At 44.4% G+C, this 22,659-nt stretch overlaps 1 protein-coding gene across 1 annotated transcript in view; it reads right to left on the reverse strand.

Annotated features, from left to right (window-relative positions):
• Positions 1-22,659, reverse strand: part of ADAMTS17 (ADAM metallopeptidase with thrombospondin type 1 motif 17) — a 346,664-nt gene that overhangs the window by 323,778 nt on the left and 227 nt on the right. Inside the window, exon 2 of the mRNA XM_024732060.1 lies at positions 10,949-11,102. The gene's annotated coding sequence lies outside the window, so the exon portion shown is untranslated. The remainder of the gene's footprint in view (positions 1-10,948; positions 11,103-22,659) is intronic.

The raw sequence follows: 22,659 nt of genomic DNA on the forward strand, positions 1-22,659 counted from the left end.
ATTTATTGGCCTGTCCTGCGGTGAGCAGAGCGAGCTTGGACTTGGTAACAGGTGGAAGATGTCTGGGCACAGCTGCCATTCCGGCCACAGTATCTAAAACCTTGGCTCCTTAAAAGAATAGCATTTGGGGAAGGAGTGCCCTTGAGATGAGGGGCAGGAGCTGAAGTAGCAAGAGCAGAGGGAGTGACTTCTCCATCCTGGGAGCAGGGGGTTTGTTTGGGCTCTCTGAGCCACAGGGAGGCACCTCATGCTTGCAGTCCCCAGGGTGGGGGCAGGCAGCACCACTGAGCTGGGCCTCAGGAGCCACGGCCTCTCTGGAAGGTCCCCGTCATCAAGGATGGCCACTACATTCAGAAGTGTCATACTTGGAATAGTAAACAAGTGCTCTGAGAGGCCCGCAGACATTAGGCCCAAATACTAGCCTAAAAGGTGAGAGGCCAGCTTTACCTGCCACAGCAAGATAAAGAGATCTGGCCAAGACCCCAGCATGACTCGGCACACGGAAGTACAGGGAAGATTGTCTCTGTTCAGAGCTCTGAATGCCAGGGGAATGTGGGTGAGTCTCCAGTGCAAATCCCCCAGCCTGTGCCACACGCACAAATACACATCACTCTTACAGTATAGATTTCCTAAGGAAAAACACTAAAGTAGAAATCATGTTTGGACTTGTGAAAAGGTCCTGGGGCATCAGACAGAAAGGTATGTGAAATTACTCGGTGAAGATTCTTCCATAGCCCAGAACGTAGAGCACTCTCATAGAAGATGGGGTAGTGGGGGCTATGAGAGGAGGGGACACATCAGCTTAAACTGAGCTCACAGCATAAAATTACAATCCACATAGGAAAATGGTCCAGTTTAAAAGAGAGTGAGCAAATACACCAAACAGGAAGATCAGGACCCCAAGAAATTCAGAAAGTGGAATAATTCAAAAAAGACTTAAAATAATTATGTTAAAAATAACCAAAGTGATAAAAGAAAGGAAAAATAAAATCATAATGAAAGAACAAGACACTATAAAAAGGACAGAGAGAATTGGAAAAGAATGAAATATAACTTCTAGATGTATAGATTATAATCACTAAAATTAAAAACTTAGTAGGTGGACTAAGTGGAGATTAGACAAAATTTAACAGAAATGTGGTGAACTGGGAGACCAATGAGAAGAATTACCCAGAATACAGAATATAGAGATAAAGAGACCAAACACATAAAAAGAAATTACAAAACATGGAGGAAAGACTAGGAAGGTCCACATCAGCTAGTGGTCCCAGGAGAAGAATAAGCTGATAACAGGGAAGAGGCATTCTTCAGTGAGATGGAGGCTGGGCATTTTCCAGAACTGACAGAGCCATGAATCCTCACATCCAAAAATCACAATGAGTCCCAAATGGGATAAGTATGGGAAACCCACCATAGATATACTATAGAACACAAAGATAATAACATTTTTTAAACCTGCACAGAGAAAAGACAGAATCTATTTACACAGAATCTAAAGTTGAAATACCTTTTGTAGCAAAAATAGAAGAAACTGGAATAAGATCTTCAAAGTGTTAAGAAAAGATAAGACTCAACCTAGGATTCTATATTCAGCTAAATCATCAGTAAGAGTACCAGTGAAATAAAGACAGTTTTGGAAAAACAAAGATAATAATGTAACCACTCAGAAACCCTGATTAAAGTGTTCTTTAAGAAGGACATTAAATACAGAGACATGGGTTGCAAGAAATAATACTGAGCAAATAAGTTGGTAAATATATAAATAAATCTAAATAATTTTAACTGTAAGAATATATAATGATGATGATTAAATGGGAGGGGACAAAACTATATAATTAAATTAACAGATAAAAATAATAAATAAAATGAAAGCATTTGAAGGCTCTTGTATTATGACTGAAAGACACCTGATACTTTTAGACTTCCTTAGGACAATTTTTTTTTTTAATTTTAGGGTAACAACAACAAAAGAAGTGAATAGATTATAACATTTTCACACCAGTGGAAGAAAAAAGGGGGAAGAAAAGCTGATGGAACCAACAGAAAAAAATGAAAACAACAACAAAAAGAAACAGAAGCAAAGAAAAACCATGGTATTGTAAATGGAAAACAAAAGATGGTAGAAATACATGTAATTATATCAGTAACACCATAAATATAAAAATGCTAACCTTGCCAATGAAAAGATAGATGTCCTTAAATCAGACATTTTAAAAAATTCAGATACATATTACTTTTAAGAAACTATATAAAACATCATTATAGAGAAGAATTGAAATTAAAACTAAGGAAAAATAAAAATCAGGCATTGAGGAAAATAAAAACTACTGGTAATATTAATATTAGATGAAAATAGCCAGAAGGCCAAAAGCTTTACCAGGGATAAAGATGGTTTATTACACGATAATAAAAGAAATAATTCACCAGGAATACAGCTCCTAGACCTGTATGCAACAAACAATACTGCCTCATAACCTATACAGCAAAAATAAAGGAGAAATATGCCAAACTACAATAAGTTATGAGACTTTTAATATACCTCTAATTAAAACAAGTAAGTCAAGCAAGACAAAAATAATGAGGATATGAATGATTTTGAGATCACAACAATTTGAACTAATGAAAATATATAAAATGCTGTTCACAACAATTAAAGAATACACATGCTTTTAATTACATATAAAACATTTATTAAAGCAAAAATAGCTATGTTCTAAACCACAATTCAAATCTCAACCATTACCAAAGAATCAGTATCATATGGAATGCAGTATGGCCAACAAGCTTCTAACAGACCTAAACCTCCTATAGAAAACAACTGTAAACTTAAACAAAATACAAAAATCCACTGACTGGATTACTGGAAAGTAAGCCAATGCAGGAAGATGTTGGTGGGGAGTCAAAGCTTGGAAGAACAGAACAGCACAGGGGACTGAAGGCAGGCCTGGTCAGTGCTATAGGGTCGCTTATACTCCAATAGAATGCCCACAATCCTCAGGCCTAAAGAACCAAAGGACAGAGTTCAGAGCACAAAAGTGACTAGAAACTAAGTGGGGGCATATTAGAAAGGAGAGCTCCAAGAAGGGGAAGCCCAAAATTCTGTATATCAACTATATCAAACTCTCTAAATGATCCCTATGTGGAAGATAAAAGGATAAGGATAAAAGAATAGAACTGAGATTTGAGATGCTGCCTGAGAGACAAATTTTGCAGTTTGAGTCCAAGAAAATTAATTGTCAGCTAAAATACTCCAGAGGAATAGAATCCACTTCAAAATATTACATTTACATCCAGAACACATTCCATATGCTATTCATATTGACATTTGAATAACTAGGACAATGTGACCCATTTGCAAGAGAAAAGACGATAAATGGAGAAAAAAATCCCGTGACGACCCAGCTGTTAGAAGAGCAGACAAGAATTTTAAAGCAATTATTATCACCATGCCTAAGGACGTAAAGGAAAATATGCTCTTGATGAAGGAAAAGACAGGAAATCTCAGCAGAGAGCCTGAAACTATAAGAAAAGAACATGATGGAAAACTTGGTATGGGCCACATTTTTTAACTGCTAAACAGAGAACTATAAATCAGTTTTGAACGATGGCAAAAACACATGATAAAAATTTATAAATGTAAAGCTGCAATGATAATAGATAATAATACAGAATACTTTGTGCTAAACGCTGTAAGTGCATTATATATTAACTTATCTAATCATCTTAATAATTCTATAAAGTACATGCAATTATTATCACCATTTTTACAAATAAAGAAATTTAGGCACAAAAAGATTAAATAAATTACTCAAGGTCATTCAAGCCAGTAAGTGGTGGAGGCAGGAATTCAAACCCAGTAGGCCAGGGACTTCCCTGGTGGCGCAGTGCTTAAGAATCCGCCTGCCAATGCAGGGGACAAGGGTTCGAGCCTTGATCTGGGAAGATCCCACATGCCGTGGAGCAACTAAGCCCGTGCACCACAACTACTGAGCCTGTGCTCTAGAGCTGGCAAGCCACAACTACTGAACCAGCATGCCACAACTACTGAAGCCTGCAATGCCTAGAGCCTGTGCTCCATAACAAGAGAAGCCACTGCAACTAGAAGCCCGTGCACCGCATCGAAGAGTAGTCCCTGCTCGCCGCAACTAAAGGAAGCCCACGTCCAGCAACGAAGACCCAACACAGCCAAAAATATAAATAAATAAATAAATAAATAAATAAATAAATAAATAAATAAATAAATAAATAAATTTATACAAACCCAGTAGGCATATCTGTAAATTCTTAAGTACCTACATTGTACTGCCCCTCTAGGAAAAAACTATTATGGAACTTGGAGAATACTTAGAACTGGATACTGGAAATATTACATATCAAAATTTGTATGCAGTTAAAGGTATGCTTACAGGAAAATGTATAGCCTCAAATATATACATTAAAGAGTAAAGTTTAATGAGCTAAGTATTCTAAAAAAGTTAGGAAAAAAGCAACTTGATTAAATCTAGAGAATATTATAAAAAAAGGAACATGGATAAACCTAAAAAATATTATTGTAATTTATAAAAGCAAACTGCACAGTATGAAGCCACTTCTGTAAATGTTAAAACATACAAAACAACACAACATGCAGTTTATGACTATATATCACAAATGCCATAATAGTTTAAAAAAACATGGATAGGAGAGATTCACACCAACCTCAGGATGGTGGTTTCTTCTGGACAGTAAGCTAGAGGGATGATAAGGGGTGAGGTGGAAGGATACTCACTCATACCCATAAATGTTAATTTCTCTCAAGAAAAAAATGTTCCAAAGCAGATGTGACCAGATCCTAACATGGGTTAAGTCTGAATGCTGGGTATGTGGGCCTTCAGTTTTTGTTTTGTGCTCTTTTTCCCCATTTTAAATATTTTACAAAAATAATTTATACCTGCTACCTTTGTTTACTTCTATGCCCCCTACGAGCTTCCTGGAGGCAGGGACCATGCTGTGTCATGCTCACCACAGTATGTTGTCTAGAGGGTCAATGAGTACTTGATGACAGAATAAACAAAAACGAGAGCATATGTCCTTTAAGGGTAACTTCCAGTCTGGAAACACTAAGATTCCCTGATTGCATTACAGACTTTCTCAAGAGGCAAGAACGACAGATTCAAGAATAATAATGAGAACCTTTAGCTTTCATTCAGTGCTCTCATAGAGTTTCTCTTTCTTTCCCACTTAATACAGAAAAAGGGCACTGAAGTGGTCCTCTGATATTAAAGAATGGGGATACAAATCATAATTATAACCACAGCAGCTGCAACTAATATTTGTTAGTTGCTAAGTGACAAGTATGCATTATCTCATTTAAAACCCACAAATCTCCCAAGAGGTAGATGATATTAGTCAGGTGCAGATGATGAAACTGAAGCTCAGTGGCCCAGTCCTTTCTAAAGTTGCCTGAGTCTACACAGCTCCTTTTCTATTTATTTATCAAGAAAAAACTGTAAATAGATGATGACAGCCAACTATGATATCTATTCTTATAGAAAGGGACCCTTTATACAGCCCATTTCTAATTTCCTCTAAGTTTGTTTTTTGCCTCTTAGGCATTTGTAAGTGTTCTTATGAACATTCCCCCCACCAATGTGGCTGGAAGCGGTTCCATTACCCTCTCACCTCTCTGTTCTTCAGCAATAACCCTGAGAAGCAGACAAGACCTGCATCATATCAATGTTACAGATGAGAAAACAGAGGCCGTTGTGGGCTGAACTGTGTACTCTAACCCACAGTACATTTGAATGTGACCGAGTTTGCAGATAGGGGATTTAAAGAGGTAATTAAGTGAAATTGGGATCATTAGGGTGGGCTCTAATCCAATATAACTGACATTCTTAAAAGAAGAGGAGATTAGGACACAGACATGCACAGACCATGAGACCATAAGAGGACACAGGAAGAAGACTGCCATCTACAAGCTAAGGAGTAAGGTCTCAGAAGAAACCAACCCACACAGTGATCTCAGACTTCTAGACTCCAAAACTGTGAGGAAGTAAATGCCTGTTGTTCAAGCTGCCAGGTCTGTGGTAGTTTGCTCCAGCAGCCCCAGCAAACTAATACCAAGGCACAGAGATGCCAAGGGACACTTCTGGGGTCACACACAAGGGAGACGGAGTTGGGTCTCTACCATCATACTTCTTTCTCTTTCTCCAGGAATAATAATTCTTCAAATATTGGTGTGTCTTTTTGGATTTAATATTTTTATATGTGAATACATACTTAAAATATTAACATGAAAAAACTCAAAGTACAAATTTAATTCCATTTCCTTTGGGTTCTTCTTCCACTTAAGATGCAGAAAAACATGGACGACTATCACCACCACTGAAACAACAAAAAACACTGGATAAACAACGAAATCGTATTTTGCTTTACCCACTGGAGACCTAAGGTCTCAAAGAAGTTTAGAGGAACTAAATTTCAGAGGGATTGAGCCCTTCCTAATGAGCAAAAACCAGTAGCCATGTTTATCCTGGGCACAGGTGGGATGAGGAGTTAATTAGCATCTGATGAGGACCCTGTGAAGGAACCAGCCAAAGTCTTATCAACCACATGGGCTGGAATGATGGATTCTATCTGGATTAGAGGTGTCCTGAATCTATCCTACCAGACTTTTTAGCTGACTTTCAGGAAGTCAGGACAAGGATGGAAGGCAGAGTGACATCTCCATAATTATGTGGGGACTGAGCTAAGCTCTTCTACTCTTGCCTCAAGACACTTGAAACCAGTGGTGAACTGAAAGGAACTCAAGTCATGATCCAAGTCAACCCTGATTAAACAGAAGAGTTTATCTCCTCAGCCCAGCTGCCTCTTTATCACCAGAAGAGAAGCCAGCTGAGGACAAAGCTGTCAGATACAGAACTGCTGTGGCCAAGGTCCAACCTCCTGCTCTGCTCCTCAGCTCCAGGAGCCCATGGCTGTGATGTCATCAGTACTGAAGCCAGTTTGATTTCTGTCATTTCCAACCAAATGAATCTTAAGTGACACAAAACACAAGTCCCAACCATGTATTTATTAGAGTATATACAGGTATTATTACACATGCAAATTCTTGCATAAATTGGCAATACACAATTTCTGAATCGTTATGGTATCCTCTACTCACTAAAATTAACTTCAGAATGCTTTGAATTACTGCACTGTTTTTTAAAACAATCGTAACAAAACGAACTATAAAGTAGACATCAGTGACTTCACAGGCACCACTGCTGAATGGCATTGGTGTATTTGCGTTCTAAAGAGCCCACCACCATGCAAAACGTTGCAGGATTCCTACTTTGACAGTGCCTCATAGGAAACTAGTTTCATTATTTTACAATCTACTTCAACCATCCACATGTTACATCTACCATAGTGGATGAGAAGAGATTCAAATTGTTACTAAAAACCACGAAAGTGCTAGTGAGAAGATTCTATAATGAATCTGAATGGAGAAATTAAAATAAGCATAGCAGGCAGACAAAAAGTTTTGAAGTCAAAATAACCACTCAAAAAAAATCAAGAAACAGGGACTTCCCTGGCAGTCCAGTGGGTAAGACTCTGCACTCCCAATCCAGGGGTCCCGGGTTCGATCCCTGGTGGGGAACTAGATCCTACATGCATGCCGCAACTAAGAAGTCCACATGCCGCAACCAAGAGTCGGCATGCCGCAGCGAAGACCCAGCACAGCCAAAATAAATAAATTTTTTTTTTTAAATCAAGAAACATTTCAAAATATCCAAAGTACCATTTTAGTGTTTGAGAACAGCCAAAAATATCTTCAAAAACTCATGCTCACCAAAATAAATAAATAAATTTTTAAAAAGAAAAAGAAAAAAGGCTCACAGCCTCCATATTTTCATGCAAAGTTCCAAGCTGGAGTGATTTTTTTAAATTAATTTATAAGGTCCTAGAGTAAGAAACTGTAAAGGAAATAGGATCCATCTGTCCCCTCTCTGGAAGCCCCGAAGGCTGCTAGAAATGCAACCTCTATAGTACCAAAGAGAAGGCAGTGATTCCTCCCAGGTGGCCTTTCCTGTGTCAGTCCCTCTATCCCCCTAGACAACATGGCAGCTTACCCAGACTCAACTCGCAGGTAAATTGAGTGCTTCATGGAGAAGAAAGAGTTATCAGACTGCTCCTCACCTGTGTGAGCCAGCTGGCTACCCCAAGGCCATGTCCAAGGTTGGAATAACATAGATCAATGACAAGGCACAATTACACCTATGGCTGTCATGCTCAGCCATAAAGAACAAGTTCCCATGGGAAATCGTGGATTAAATCTGATTAATCTTTCCAGGAAACTTCAAGAATGTATTTTGCTGGAGTCCCAGTAAATTAATTTTCCCAGTTTCTAAACCCCAATGTTTGAAAGTTAATCCAAACTAGATAGGGTCTAATTGACTGCTTATTAGCTAAGCCTCTTAGAAGGCCTGCTGTCTTTCCCAACACAGCAACAAAGTTTACTGACTATTTCACACAAAGAAAGAAGGACCAGAAGCAAAGTCTATACCTTTCTCCTATGTCTGTGTTCCTACCCAGGACAGAGCCTGAGTTGGCACCACCTTAAATATACATGCTGCTCCTGCATGGCAGAGCATGTTGATGTGAGATTTGGGGGCTGGGAATAAACCCCCTGGTTTTGTGCATTTTATTTCCTTCACTAAAGACAAAAGAGTCTCTCAGAAGAGTGCCTCCAAACTAGCCTTAGGGACAAAAATGCAAACACAAACACAATTTATCATTTTGTCAGCAATCCTTGGTATCACACCCCTAAAGAGGATGGCAGCTGGTAATTAGACAAATATTCCATGATATCATCCACAGGCACCCGGGGTTTCTGGTCACTGACTAGCAGCTGACAAGCACTGGCAGGAGCAAAGGGAAAGTAAGAATAAAACATATTTGTCCTTGGGTTTCACTGTGTGGCCCTGCTTGGTGACTCTCACCTGAGAAAACCCACTTCCGATGGCCCACAGGTGCTATTAATCATGTCTGAAACTTAGTGCAGCAGTTCTCAGCACCAGCTGAACCTTAGAACCACCTGCAGAGGTTTCAAATCGCTAGATGCCCAGGCTGCACCCCAGACCAATAAAAGCGGCTCTCTGGGGGCAGGAGCTGGGTGTGACTAGTTGTTAAAGTTCCCCAGGTGATGCCAATGGACAGCCAGGGCTGAGAACCTCTGCCTTAGAGTCATCCCCCTGCCTCTGAAACAATATGGTCAGATCAGCTGCAGAAAATGCACAAAGATTTAAAATGACCACTAGTCATTCACTCTGAGAGAAGAGAGAGAAAAAAATCCACCGATTGACCCAGATAGGGGCAGCTGGCTAACGTTTAAAATAACACACCAACATCAAGCCCAAACACACAACCAACCATCTGACTTACCAAAACCCATGCTTCCTATTAAGGCGTAAATTTTAGTTACAATACTAGGGCTTCCCTGGTGGCGCAGTGGTTGAGAGTCCGTCTGCCAATGCAGGGGACACGGGTTTGTGCCCTGGTCCGGGAGGATCCCACATGCCGCAGAGCAGCTGGGCCCGTGAGCCATGGCCGCTGAGCCTGCGCGTCCGGAGCCTGTGCTCCGCAGCAGGAGAGGCCACAACAGTGAGAGGCCCGTGTACCGCCAAAAAAAATTTTAGTTACAAGTAATTTTTTGGTGAGACCTCTCTTTCCTGTTTTTGTAAGGGTGCAGTAAGGAACACAGCAAAACCCTAATGTATGGTGGCATTCTTTCTCCTGGAGTTGCAGAGATGACCCTGATCCAGCAAAATCACCTCTAATAACTCCCTGCTGAATGCAGACTAGGCTAAGGAGGGTGGCTATGTGGATAGGGTCAGGACTGCATGCACCAGCGGAGCTAAGCTGCAGGGCTCGCTTATACATAACAAAGCTGTTCAAAATACAGTCATATAATCGATTTACTTCCAAGGTCATTGGAATACTAAATTGAGACACTGTATTTTTATTCAAAGTCTTTAAACTACAAAAGAACAACTCCCAAATGTTAGCCATGGGGTCCCATGCTCTCCAGGGAGGAAGTGACACCTGTGAGCAGTGGATATCATCTTCATCAAGGGACACTCACAGGCAAGACTGCTAGTGACACACCATGGTGAAATGTCCTTAAACACTTAACAGATAAACCAGAGGTTGCCCACAAGAGGCACAGAATACAAGAACCCTGGGTTCTCAGCCCAAGCTGCTTATTAGAACCACCTTCAAAAACACACCCAAGTCACACCATGGACCCAATTAGATGAGGATTTGGAGGGACTGGCTAGTGCATGGCATTTTTTAAAGCAGTGGCTCTCACACTTAAGCATGATCAGATTTACCTGGACCCACCCCCATGGTTTCTGATTCAGGAGGTGGGGGCTGGGAGAGAACATGCAGTTCTAACAGAGTCCCAGGTGATTCTGATGCTGCTGGGGTCACACTCTTAAGAACCACTGTTTCATAGGTCCCCCAGGTGACTCTAATTAGTGCAGACAAGACCGAGGACCACTGTATAAGGAAAGTAAGCTCTGGCCAGGGTGCCAAGGGAAGGAATTCTCATCCTAGCTCTGCCACCAACCTCGGGCTTGATAACAATAAGCCACTGAGGTTTTTCAGGCCTCAACTTGCTCCAGATCTATAAAATTGAGACACTACACAAAAGAGATCCTGGGTTCTTTCTAGAAACACCTTTTTCAAAGGGCTGCTACACATGAAACGCTGATATTAATACACATAGAAATGAAAAGAAAGTGGCATTATGGGCAATTAAAAAAAGCTTTCAAAATACAGGGAAAGGTAAGTTCTTGCTCACAAGATTTCAGCACACTTGGAGACACAGCAATGGGGATGATCTAGGGATGTGCGATGGCACCAAAAGCCAAAAGGGCCTGTGTTGTGAGTCATTCACACTATTTCCCAGACTCACCTGTTAGGACCTTGCAGAGCTGCCCAGATATCTGGGTCTCGGCAGAGGGGCTGGGTGTCAAGGACCATCTGCGCCTGATCAGATGCTCTTGTCCCTGGGAATTGTTGAGGGGCTGGATTAGCACCTGCTCCTGCCCAAGCTGGATGAGGCCAACCTGCCCAGAAAGAAGAAAACAGTTGTCAGTCATCCTCATTCACACTTGCCCATGACCCCAGAGCCAGAGGGTGGAAAGGCCACCTAGCTATGGCCTGCTTCCCCTGCCTGGGCTTTTTCTTTGCAGCTTGCACCAATTTACAGAGTCCAAGAATGAGCTCTTGCATGACTTGAAACATCTCACCCAGCAGCTGTGTTGGGGGTCAGGTGACAGAAGGCGGGTGTGGGGGGGGGATGCGGCAACAGCACCCATTTTCTGGGTTCACTTTCAAAGATATCTTTAGTGTTAATTTTTTTTTAATATTATTTTTCAGGCAAGGCTTTATTGGGGCCTCTGCTGCAGCAGGGGAGAGGGAGAACAGATTCCCTTGTTTGCCTGCTCCTATACACTTACTTCTAATTAAAGCCCATTTAAAAAACTATTTTTTATAGCATCCCCTAAAACTCCACCTAAGGAGGTACCTCCAAAAGTGCTGGGAATGAATGACAATTATATCCTTAATGGGAAAAAAATATATCTTATTCCTGGGCAATATTTAGAATTAAATAGAGAGGATGGAGTCAGACCTGTAGTGTTAATAGTTTTGTGATAGTGGATTTTTTTCAGTGTTTAAGAGAACTTGGCAGAGTATCTAATGGATTCAATTTGTGATTCTAAATTTAAAGCACAGCAATGATTTAGACCTGTAATTTAAAAATCTTATTAGGCTTATAAATAGTACCAGAATGTATAAGAGAACTTAAGACTTCCCATGTTTATAAAACTAGTTAACTAATTATTTATAAGAATCATTTAAGTACTTGCAAAGAGTTTATTTTTTAATCAGACAACAAAAGAACTTGAAAATGAAATTGAATATGGTAAATTTCTACACACAGTTTTAAAGGTTTAAACGTTGTTAATCACCAATTTGTAAATAGGATTAAATGTTATCCAAAGGCCCCTTAAAAGGTATTTCAAAAACTTGCTAGATTATAAATAGAACATGACTTGTAAATTGAACAAAAAACTTAAGGACTGGGATTCTTAATTTGTCACTTTAACAGAGTGAATATTAATTCTTAAAAATATATACACAATGCAGAGAACTTTTCCTTTCATTTGGAACCAATGCTAACAGCATTTAAACAATTTGCCCTCCTTCCCCAGGATACCTGCTGCTAGCTTCTCTTCTGAGACATCAACAAAACAAGATAAACCGCTCACAAGGATCCTGACTCGGCCAGGTCTGAGAATTATCTATGTTTGCATACTGGGCCCTGCAGTCCACAGCCCCTGCTCTGCGTTCATGGTCGGGACAACCTTTACTAGCACAGATTCAGGAGACTGGGCCAATCTGTCTTAGGCTGTCACGAACATCCTTTGTTCTCTCTCTCCCCAATACTATTTTCTAAAAGCCATGACACTGTTTTCTTTTCTTAAAAAAAAAAAATTTATTTAGTTGTCTGTACCGGGTCTTACTTGTGGCATGTGAACTCTTAGTCGTGGCATATGGGATCTAGTTCCCTAACCAGGGATCGAACCTGGGTACCTTGCACTGGGAACGAGTCGTCTTAGCCACTGGACCACCAGGGAAGTCCTGACACTACTTTATAAAAGCGGTAGTTGTCAAACTCCAGTGTGCATCAAAATCACCTGGAGGTCACGGATGCTCACCAAGAACGTTCATTTCTAACAAGTCCCCAGGTGATACTGATGCTGCGTGCCCGAGGACCAGGCTTTGAGAAGCACTGCTCTCCACCACAGCTCAGCAATTCCTCAGGTCTCAGGTACAGAGCTCACTCAAACCAAATGATATAGACTCCTCTAGCTTCTGAAAGAATGCATCAATACCAGTCCTCTGAAAATAAACCAGATCCACTAATAAGACCGCCTACAACATTTAGTCCCCCAAACAGGGGTTGAGACGGTACTTACTGCTGTAAGAAGATTTCAAGGTTTCCATTTCATTAGAACTGCTGCCAAGAACAACCCAGAGATTTTACTGCCCAAATAAAACTGTCTTAAAGTGGCACTGCATGACCTGCCGGGAAGCATGGCTTTCTCCTCTCTCCTTTGAAGTTAAAACTTGAGTTTGTTCACTATGATACTTTGGGGAGACTGAAGAAGTGGAGGCAGAGAGTGGCTGTGGGAGGCTGTGCAGATCCACCAGAGCTATGTGTATAGAAAGCCTCAGTGGAACCCTCCTGCACTGTTGGTGGGAATGGAAATTGATACAGACACTATGGAGAACAGTATGGAGGGTCCTTAAAAAACTAAAAATAGAACTACCATATGACCCAGCAATCCCACTACTAGGCATATACCCTGAGAAAACCATAATTCAAAAAGAGTCATGTACCACAATGTTCACTGCAGCTCTATTTACAATAGCCAGGACATGGAAGCAACCTAAGTGTCCAACGACAGATGAATGGATAAAGAAAATGTGGCACATATATACAATGGAATATTACTCAGCCATAAAAAGAAATGAAATTGAGTGATTTGTAGTGAGGTGGATGGACCTAGAGTTTGTCATACAGAGTGAAGTAAGTCAGAAACAGAAAAACAAATACCATATGCTAACACATATATATGCAACCTTAAAAAAAAAATGGTTCTGGGGCTTCTCTGGTGGCACAGTGGTTGACAGTCCGCCTGCCGATGCAGGGGACATGGGTTCAAGCCCTGGTCCGGGAAGGTCCCACATGCCGTGGAGCAACTAAGCCCATGCACCATAACTACTGAGCCTGTGCTCTAGAGCCCATGAGCCACAACTACTGAGCCCACGTGTCACAACTACTGAAGCCCATGCACCTAGAACCCATGCTCCACAACGAGAAGCCCCCGCAATAAGAAGCCAGCGCATCACAACAAAGAGTAGCGCCCGCTTGCCACAACTAGAGAAAGCCCGCGCACAGCAACGAAAACCCAACACAGCCAAAAATAAATAAATACATAAATAAATTAATTAATTTAAAAAAGACACAGACGTAGAGAATGGACTTGCGGACACGGGGACGGGGAAGGGTAGGCTGGGACGAAGTGAGAGAGTAACACTGACATATATACACTACCAAATGTAAAATAGATAGCAGTGGGAAGCAGCTGCATAGCACAGGGAGATCAGCTCGGTGCTTTGTGTCCACCTGGAGGGGTGGGATAGGGAGGGTGGGAGGGAGACACAAGAAGGGAGAGGATATGGGAATATATGTATATGCATAGCTGATTCACTTTGTTATAAAGCAGAAACTAACAAACCATTGTAAAGCAATTATACCCCAATAAAGATGTTAAAATAAATAAATAAAATCTAATTAGTAAATTAAAAAAAAAAAAACAAATCCTCAGTGCAGAAGTCCTTGATGACCGTTTCAGTTGAAACGTCTGTGGTTGAAATAAAGTTGGCAGATACAGCACAGTGCATGGGATGGGCCCCACGCTGTAGGAGGGCTGTGCTCCCTGCGGGGACAGGCTCAACCTTGACAGGGACCGGAGTCTTCCTGAAATGCTCCAGCTCTGGGAGATTAAAGGCCCCCTTGAGTCTAGAACTTTCAAAGCCAGTTACCATTCACTCAGCCTAGCATGCAAGCCACAGGGTAAAGGCCAGTTAGCCAGTAGTTCTAATGTGACACAATATAGAGAGAATCTCACCTTGGTGAGAAAGCCTACAGGTACATACACGCACACACACAAGCATGGTCCAGCCCCTTGGCGGAGGTTTTGCTTTAGAAGGTCTTTTTTGGAGGAACCCACATGCTGGTTTCCATCCATTCAGGAAAGAGAATGGCAATGCTGGTGAGAGACAGACACATGGACTAATGGCCTATACTCTACCTGGCAGCCACTTGCCCTCTTGGGAACTGACTTTCAAGCTGGCCTGTGGCCAAGACTAGCACCTGGGGGGAGGGAGCAGGGCACAGCCCTCCCCCTCAGGAGCCACCACAAGGAAGGAACTTGCCCCTGCCCCCTCCAAGTGCTGTCACTAGGCACCCTGAAGCCTCGCTAATATTCACCAGGTCATCACAGTGACAAAACGTTCTGTTGAAAAGTGCCGCTTGTCACCACCTCCCCCCCCCGTGCCACACACACACACACACACAATCTCATCCCAGGATAAAAACTTGTCAGCCCTCTTGATCTTTTCCTGACCTTCCTTCTCCCTCCCCTCTCCCCGGTAAAAAAAAAATCCCCCTTCCCTGGCACTCTATGTCCCAGCCCACCATCCCCTGTGTTATGGGGCATCTGTCACAACCTAAAAAGTAGTTTGTTCCTTTGAGGCAGGATCGGAATTATGCCTTCTTATTTTTCCAATGTCTGCCACATAACAGTTACTCAAGAAAATGTGAGTGAACTGTACTGTAATGGAATGGATTCGAATGGAATGGAATGAACCGGACTGGACCGGCTTGGAATAGAAGGCAATAGCATGGCCTTCCCGCATTCCCCCTTGCTCAGAGGTCCTCATCCCTGGCTGCACACTGCAGTCATTTGGCAAGCTTTGAAAACTCAGGCCCAGGCCCCACTCCAGGCCATGTGAATTAGAATCCCTTGGGGTGAAACTCAGGCACTGGTATTTTTTTAAAGCTCACCAGGAGATTTCCATGTGCAGCCAGTGTGGAGAACCACTTCCCTAGCTTTTAACTGAGTGCCAGAGATGCTTGATTCCAGCACGTGGAAGTACCCTAGATGCAGACTACCTGGACCAACCTGGGCCTTCCTCTGACTATGGGGCTGTGCCCTGGCTTCTAGCAGGGCACAGCTTCTTGCTGCCCTGTGGTCCCAAGAGCTAAGCAGGGTTGCTTGGGTTTGCATTATTCCTCTGGTCACCATCTATGCTGAGAAGTGAGACACATGGAAATGCTCTTCCAAGGCCTCCCTGTTCCACAGATGTCAGCAAGGAAAAGCTTCAGGTTGCATTAGATGCAAGAGAGCTGCAAACACCATCTGAAGAGAACTGTGGGGAACTAGATGCCCACGGCAGACAGGACTGGAAGCCCTGAGGCCACTTGGTCTCAGAGGAGACAACAATCCTCAATGAAATTGTGCTCTTAGAAGAGAAATCTTACATATTCTCAAATTTGGTATCCTACTAAAGAACTTTGGGTCAAATAAAGTGTATCAGGTATAACCTGATATTATGACAGTTCTGAGTGGTTCCCTTTCAATTCTCTTTATTCTGGAAGCTGGCTTTGAAGGGTTTCTGTGCTGCTTTAAGAGAGCGTTATAAGCTGGGTATTGTTAATCCCACCCCACCCCCTGAAGCAGGACTAGCTCTCCTGCAGCTGGAAAAATGTGTGAAGGTCAGAAAGATTTGTACCACTTCCTAACATGAGCACAACTTCTCAGCATAATGCAGCAAATGCTCTTAAGATAAAGAAACCCTGTTGTATCCATGCTCTGGAACCATCTGATGCTCTGTCCTCCATTTGAGGGGACCTGCCTCATGACTGCTGACCTCACCATCCTACAAAGGCCACACTGGGATTTCAGTGCCCAGGGAGCCCTCCAAGCCTTTCCTCTTCAGGAGACTGCGGCTCCCAGGTTCACTGGACCAGGTCTTAGGTAGCCTTCTCCCCGTGGACAGGTGACCGTAGGTGGTTGGAGAGGTGGAGAAAGTCTGCTCTCCGGAAGGAAAAACAATCCTGTGATTGCAGGCCCTCCTGTACCTGCCTCTGACTTTCTGGGGGGCCTCAGCAGAGTTTGGGGGGCTTGAACGTGTCCTGGGGAAAGAGCATCCTCAACCTGGCACAGGCGTGAGGGGCTTCCCAACCTCCATAGGGAGTCCACCTGCCCCTCCCAGAGTGCCATCCAGAGCTCCCTTTTCAAAATCCTGCTGCTGCCTCTGCAAATGTCAAAGGCCTGAACACAGATACTTGGTCTTCGTTCCAAAGCCAGACTCGCCCTTTCCCATCACTAGATAGAGTTAGTCACAGACTGTCAGCTCCTCCTTCAGACCCCCTCTCATGTAGTCTTCCTTCCTTTCCATTTCCACCATCCAAGGCTTGAGGCCCATCACCTCACCCCTCCAAATGCTCTCCTGCTTCAGTCCTCCCCACACTTCTCTGACCAGGGGCTCCTCCCCGGTCAGTAGCCAGAAATATCCCCCCATTGCCTCTAGGCCAGTGATCCTCAAAATGGTCCCAGACCAACAGCAGCAGCAGCACCTGGGAACCTGTCAGAAACTCAAGTGCTCAGGACCACCCCCAGACGGACTGGATCAGAAACCCAGGAGGTGGGGCCCAGCAATCAGTGCAGCAAATCCCGCAGGGAACACTAATGCCAGCTCAAGGTTGAGAACTACTGGTCTAGGATAAATTCTAAATGCCTTATGTTGGCACCCAGGGCCCTGCCTCATCTAATCCAGACACCTGTCCATTCAGTTCATCACCCATCTCCATCCCACAGTCAGCTCGTGGGCCCCTTACCTCGGGAAGGACCTGGCCAGGAGGCTTTGCCATCACTCCTCCCACCTAGAACCTGAGGCCCACTCCCTTCAGCTCTACCCGAAGGATCTGCCCCACCCCATCAGACCCCAGAGCCACTCCCTGCTCTCCCCACCAGCCACCCTGCAGGCTCCAGCACACCTTCCTTCCCCTGCGAACCCGGACTGCCTTCCGAGACAGGGCCCACATCGTATTTCTCTTTGAGTCTCGTTGGGAGCCTACCAGCGGGTCCTACACATGGCAGCTGTGTGATAATGATCTGTTCATTTAGTCAACTATGTTGACTGATTGCTTGATTTATAACTGGAAAAGCCTGTGAATGGCCTGTGGGGCAAGAGAAGAAATGTGTTTTCAATGCCTTAATGTGCCAGGCTCTCACTAAATGATTTCGGACTTTATCTTACTTCATTCTCTCAACAGCCACACAAAGCCAATGTTATTTACCCTTGTATGGCTGCAGACAGGGAGGTTCAAAGGAGGTAAGCAACTTGCTCAAGATCACAGCCCGGAACAGCTGTTCAGTCTCACTTGCTAAAGAACAGGAGTGTGACGGCGCAACTGTGTGCCCATGTGCAGAAGTGTGCACGGGGAAAGGTTAACCGCTGACTCCGAGTGGTTCCCTCAGACATACTGGCTGCAAAAACATCTCCTGTTGCACACATCCAAGGTCAGGCAGTTGCAGCGTCTCAGAGTTCAGGAAATAAGCTCCAAGAATGCAATCAGTCTAAGAAGACGTCTTCAGTTCATCATCCCATCTTGTATTTCTTTTTCTTTTATAAAATGTTGCCAACTAAATAAAAGTTCAGGTGGGAAAATCTAGTTACGTACCCCAGATAAATAATGAGGTAGGGTTAGGTATCCTAGGTGACAGTCATGGGCAACCTGATGCCCATGAGCGATGGGTATAGAAAGTCACCGTGAGGCAGAGTGAACGTCCTTCCAGAGGAGGCCGTGGGAGGCCTTAGAATTCTCTGCTCCAAGTTCTCCCCTTTAATTCTTCCACACCCCAAATTTCACAACTGTTGTTTCCCTTCCTACTTTCCTTAACATCCACTCAATTGTTTCTTTTTACAAAGTTTTAAAAAATATACTTTGCATTTAACAAATATATTTATGCTGTGCATGATAAATTCTTCAGTAATATTAATTGATGAATGACTAAGGACTATGTGCCTTCCCCACACCTGTATCAATATAATGATGCAGGATAACATGGCTTGGTCTATTTGCTCCCTCTCAAATGGTCTCCCCATCATATACTTTTTGCCAAGACCAATTCCTACTCAGCTGTCAGTGATCAAGTGATGTTGCATTAAAAAGCTGGGCAATTTTGGGTCAAGGAAAAGTGAGTTGGGTAGCTCTAAAGGGAAAGGCAGCAACCTCCCAAACCAGCTCCTTCATCCTTGAAGTCAGGCTGCCCTCTTGAGAACGCGGTCCCCCAACTCTTCTAAGCCACCTGCTCACTGCCTGGCTGGACTCAGCCTCCGTGTTCTTACCTAGACTACACTTCTTCCCCTATGGTAAAGGTGAGCATTCTTACAGACTGGGAGGAAGAGCTATGGGAACTAAGACTGTGGGGAGCAGCACAGGTGAAGGACGACCACAAGGGCCCCACGCTGCGGTCAGGCACCAGACAGAGCCAGGGCAGCCGGGCCATCAGGACCCCAGTGAGCGGCCTGGGTGAGAGAGACCACAAGCCAGCCCCCTATGGAGCATGGCTGTGACTCCAGAGAAGGCACGCTGGGACTATCCTTGACCTTCTGTCCCTCCAGGGTGGCCTGGAAAATGGGCCACAGCCCAGAGCTCCTGGGTGTCCTCTCTGGTCCCGACATCTCACCCATAGTGCACCCCTGCAGGCCGCGGCCTCAGCCAAGAAGGGGTGGACAGACTCTGGGCGGTGAACTCCCCTGAGCTCAGTATTCATGAAGGAAGAGTGGCCACTGCTCAGCAGACCAGACCCCTCCTCTCTGTCCACCTCTCCTCACGTGTGGGGATGAAAACAGCCCCTCCAACCACTCATTTCAGACAAGCAGCATAGAGAGTCTTTTCAGAGACTGACACTCACTCTATCTCCGAAGTTCCACCTCCACTGCCTGCTCTGGTGAACTTTAACCTGAAGTTTCTTCGAATCCTGCTGGCCTTCCATGATCTGGTCCCATTCACACGAGGCAGCTGATCCAAACTCACATAAATCCTCTGGGAGGAAAAATACCTTCCTCATATGCCCAAAGTTCATCGCTTTGAAGTTATACGGTTACAGAAACTCTTCCAAAAACCTATGTTATGTCTGAGGACTCTCTGAAATGTAAATAAAATGAAGATGCATAAACATAAAACAGTTAATACCTGAGCCCACGGTCTCTGAAGATCCAAAAAATGCAGCTTGCACAGCTTTTCAAGATAAGATACAGGGTAAATACCACAGACCCGCCCCTCTGCGCCCTGTCAAAAGCGGGGCGTGGGGAGGGAGCAAAATGGAGCATGAGATTTACTTCCCCTGACCCATAAACAATTAAGTAATGATCTAATCATGCATCTCCTTTAAACAGGTACCAAGTGTCTCTGGAGACAGACAGCACAGGGAACAGAGCCTGCATGCCCTGCCCCGCAGGCAACACTCCTCACTAAGCCATTCTGGTGAGATGCAGCAGGATTTAATTCATACTCAACATCGGAATAAAGTTTTATTGAACACAGCCAGGTCCATCTGTTTCTTTACCTTCTATGGCTGCTTTTGCACTAAAGGAGCAGTGTTGATTAGTTGTGACAGAGACCATATGGCCTACAAAGTCGAAAATGTTTACTACTTGGTCCTTTACAGAAAATGTTTGCCAACCCCTGCTCTACATGACTCTTTAGACACAAGGAGGCTTTGGAATGCTCCCAACTGTGGGCACCAAAACTCATCTACTGGGCATCACTCCTTCCCTACACCTCGTGGTTGAGCCAGTCCTCAAAAACACACAACAGGCGTGCCACATCTCTATGGTGCTTCCACCGTGGTCCAGAAGGACTAACACTGCATTACCGCCCAGCTGAACTGTCTCAAGCACGTTGGGGAACCAAAATCAAAGTAAGGTGGAGTGCGATGCAAACCTGGTTAGCCTATGTTCTGTTGCTTTCTTTTCTAGAAAGGCAGGACCACCTTGCCACCAAGAGGTCCACTCCAAATCACCTGCTGTCTCTGGCCTCCTGGCCTTCTGCCCTTCCTCTACAGGGTGTACTTACGAAGAAATGTCCAATGTCCAGCTTACACAAATGGGATGATCAAGGCAGACTAAACAACAGAAGTGTCTGCTCAAGCAGAAATTAAAATCTAAAGTCTTAGAGGTCCCTCCGCAGTTGGCACACACTGAACTCAGCCTCTTGGCCTCGTTCCTTTATCTAAAGCACAGCGCCCTCACATGGTGCCAAAGGGAAGGACAGTCTTCCTGAAAACCTGGAGGACAGAAGGGAACTCTCACTGCTCATAAGCCATCTGTGAGAGGGCCCAGTACTCACTCTGAGGATTTTAAATCAATGTTATCCAGATTTCCACCCTCGGCTCCTTCACAGATAGCGCCTTGCTGGAAACTTTACACCAAGAAGTATAAACTCTGACCTCTACAGAAACTCACTAAACCGCAGCAAATGGGATTCAGATGTTTCCATGTTCAGTACAGTGATGTGACCTAGACTTTAAACACTTTGGCAAAAACAGGAAAAATGATGTGGGCCTTCCAGTCCCTCCCAGAACATGATACAGCCTTGACCCGAGTCCTTCGGTGACCTGAGCCTTTTTCACCCCTACTTAAGCCTCCTCACCCATAGCCCACATTCCCCACCCCTGTTCCACATTAGCTCCTACTAGGCCCCCTCCACGGTCCATTTTCCTTGTTTAACCAAAGAAGCCAATTTCTCCCAGCCCAGCAAAAGGAGATCACATTCTGATGAGGACTCAAAAAATCCTAAAAGGGGAACTGGTGAAGGCCAAGTCTTGGGAATTACTCCCCAAGTTCCCCTACACTGCTGGAAAGAGAGAAGAAGTCTCATATAAAGACTTGGGACCCTCAGGGTTTCTGGCTTTGTTGCAGATTTGTGCCAACTTGTCGCACACTATGTGGATAAGAGCTAGAGAATTCTAGACGGTGGAGCAAGATAAGGTGGAGGTGGGGGAAGCAGTTTCTTGTGCCAGGGAAGGACAGACACAAAACACTATCAGAAACCACTTCCCCAGAAGATAGAGGAACATTCTCTGAGCCCATCCCAGGCTCTGACGGGTGGGGGCAGCCCATCTGCCAGCCATCTGCGCTCTATGGGGGCACGATGGAGAAGCTGGGAAGTGTTTGTCTGGGCACCAGTGTAGCCAAGTGAGCCAGTGTGAGCACAGGCAGGGTAGAGGCGCACAAGAACTTCCTCCACCCCTCGGAGCACTGCCACGGGTGCCGCAAATGCAGCAGGGTGGGGTGGCGGAGGAATTACTGCCACATTGAGGGAGCTTCTGGGGATGACATTGTTCATCACCAATGTAAGCATTCCTCAGGCCTGGCTGAGGGTGAGTGCCAGACAAATGTCTGCTTGCAATGTAAGGTAAAAATATTAGAGACACCCTCCCTTTCCTGGTTCTCACGTTTCAACTAAGAAGAGTAGGTTAGTGGCCCGTCGGGGGACCCCTCCAAATATCCTTTTCCAGGTACATAAAGACTCAAAAGGACAGAAAGGAGGTCAATGCTCCATCCCCACATCCAAGAATAGGTGAGCTATACACATATAGATAGGTGTTCCTCATGACACGCACACATACACACCTGTGCAGATGCAAACAGCGTTCTCTCTACACCTGGGTCAAGCGCACCTCTCAGTCGAGGGGCTTGACTGATTTCATCTCTGCTGAACATGTGCTCCCTGGGCGGGCTGCGGCGTATCTCGCTATGCAACCCCATATCGGCGCTGGCCTGGCGCACCTCTGAGGCTTAGGACGGCCAGTGGAAGGTACTGGATAACAGGTCGCTTCCCCTTTCTAGCTCTCTGCTCAGAGACCCTCTGGAAGGTTGGGGGTGCTCTCTCCCGCCAGCGGCAGAGCACGCCAGAGGCCCCACCCCAATCCCAGCCCTCCCCGGGAACAACCCCTCACCCCCACCCTCGGCGCC

The sequence above is a fragment of the Neophocaena asiaeorientalis genome, unplaced genomic scaffold (assembly GCF_003031525.2).
Source record: "Neophocaena asiaeorientalis asiaeorientalis breed wild unplaced genomic scaffold, Neophocaena_asiaeorientalis_V1.1 scaffold362, whole genome shotgun sequence".
NCBI lineage: Eukaryota > Metazoa > Chordata > Mammalia > Artiodactyla > Phocoenidae > Neophocaena > Neophocaena asiaeorientalis.